Consider the following 2,027-nt stretch of genomic DNA (forward strand, 5'->3'; position numbering starts at 1 on the left):
TCAGGGTGCAGTGTAGCAACAATGAAACATACAACTTTCCTCTAGTTCCTAAATGCTTCCTCCCTGCCCCTCCCCACTATCATGATCCCGATTCTACCTTACAAATCTGGCTAGACCAGAAAATGTACACTGTTACAGATAGGAAATGGAAACACAGGGAATCCAGGATGGATGATCCCTTCAGGACCAGTGGTGAGAAAAGACTGATATCATCATTTTATTTTTAGTCTTTCACTTTAGAAGTCACATGATTTTAGCTCCATTTTTTGAAAAGTTTGATACCTCTTTCAGTAATATGTTTACTTACAGCATGTGTGTAAATCTCCCCTTAATCCTTGTGCTGTCTTGTAGAGAGTCTGATTGCAAAAATAATTAAAGCCAAATCAAAATAAAGTAAATCCTCAAAAGTCAGAGATTAGCATTTTTAATCCAAAAGTTTCTCAAATCCATTAGTTAGATCATTTGATGTAATACATTTTTGTCCTATATTAAAATCCTATTATGAGATTATCTTGTTGTGGCTTTGAAAAGATACAAAACATGAGGTTTTTTCCACTGGTTCTTTGTATATTTTTAGATAAATTGTTTAACAATTTCAGCCTAGATTTTTTAGTCTGACATAATAAGAGGCACATAGAGATGTTCAGCTTAATGATGAGGAAAATGCAAATCAAGGAATTTTAGATGTCATCTTAAGGTATCTAGTTGGAGAACATGTAAAGCATATCGATACTAAGTGTTGAGGAAGATGTGACTACAATAGTTGTAATATAAATTAGTGGATCCAATCTAGATAGCCAAGAGAAGGGAGTGCTAGTAGCACAGGTTATGTGTTGGGCTGCAAACTGCAACATCAGTACTTTGAATCCATCAGATGTTTTTTGGAAGAAAGGTCAGTTTGTCTGCTTCCATAAGGAATTACAGCCTCTTAACCCATAGGGGAACCTCTCCTATGTCCTATGGGATGACTATGAGTTAGAATGGACTCTGTGACAGTGTTTTGTGCTATTCAGGAAAAAGGAATGCACATGTAAAAGTTAAAACCCAGAAAAATCTTTAGCAACAACACCATGGACAAGTAGCTGATCTCTGAAACCTATAGAATACTGAAAGACCACAACAAGAAAAAACAAACAATCATTTGATTAAAAAGTAGCCAAAGACGTGAACAGTTTACCAAAAATGACATCCCAATGCCAACAAGCACATGCACAAATATTCACGATCATGAGCCATCCAGGAGATACAGATGCAAACAACTATGAGAGATCATCTTCACCAACAATGACAGCCAGTCCAGAAAAACAGCAAACAGCAAATGCTGGGGCGAGTGCAGAGAGACTGGAACTCTGACACTGGTGATGGTCCTGTAAGGACCGTGTGTCCAACCGCTGCAGGAAGTGATATGGTGCTACCTAAACCAGCTGGGAATGGAAATCCCATCAATCCAGCAGCACCTCTGCTGCGTCTGTACAGAACCTAAAGAAGTAAGACACAAACATGGATAGTTATCTGGAATCCCATCTTCGTGGCACCACTGTTCACAATAGCAAGAAGTTGGAAACAGTCCAACAGCCTCTCATTAGAAGGGTTTTAAAAAAAGAAAGAACGCCTTTTATAGATTCACACAGTGGAAAACATGCATCGTTAACATTGATGAAACTATGAAACACCTCAAGACATGGATGAACATGGAGAACATTATGCTAAGTGAAGCTTGTCAGTCACAAAAAGACAAATATTGTACGAGACCACTAATGTAAGGACAAGCACCAAGACTAAGGCAGGTCTGTTCTCTCGGTCGTGTAAGCATTTAATCTGGTCTCCCAAACAATGTGGTTGTGCACCTTTCTAATGCTTATGATCCATTTCTCATTCGCTTACTTGTACATATTAAAAGCTACTACTTCATAGGAAGCCTCCCCTGTGGACAGTATTTTATTTAGCAGGGGAGTGAAAGGACCAAATACTTTCCATCATGTAACAATACTCGACTGTCATCCCAAATTAATAGACCATGTGCTTCA

Source organism: Echinops telfairi, unplaced genomic scaffold, assembly GCF_000313985.2.
Source record: "Echinops telfairi isolate 266 unplaced genomic scaffold, ASM31398v2 ScPeMD7_3533;HRSCAF=4204_0, whole genome shotgun sequence".
In the NCBI taxonomy this organism is placed as follows: domain Eukaryota; kingdom Metazoa; phylum Chordata; class Mammalia; order Afrosoricida; family Tenrecidae; genus Echinops; species Echinops telfairi.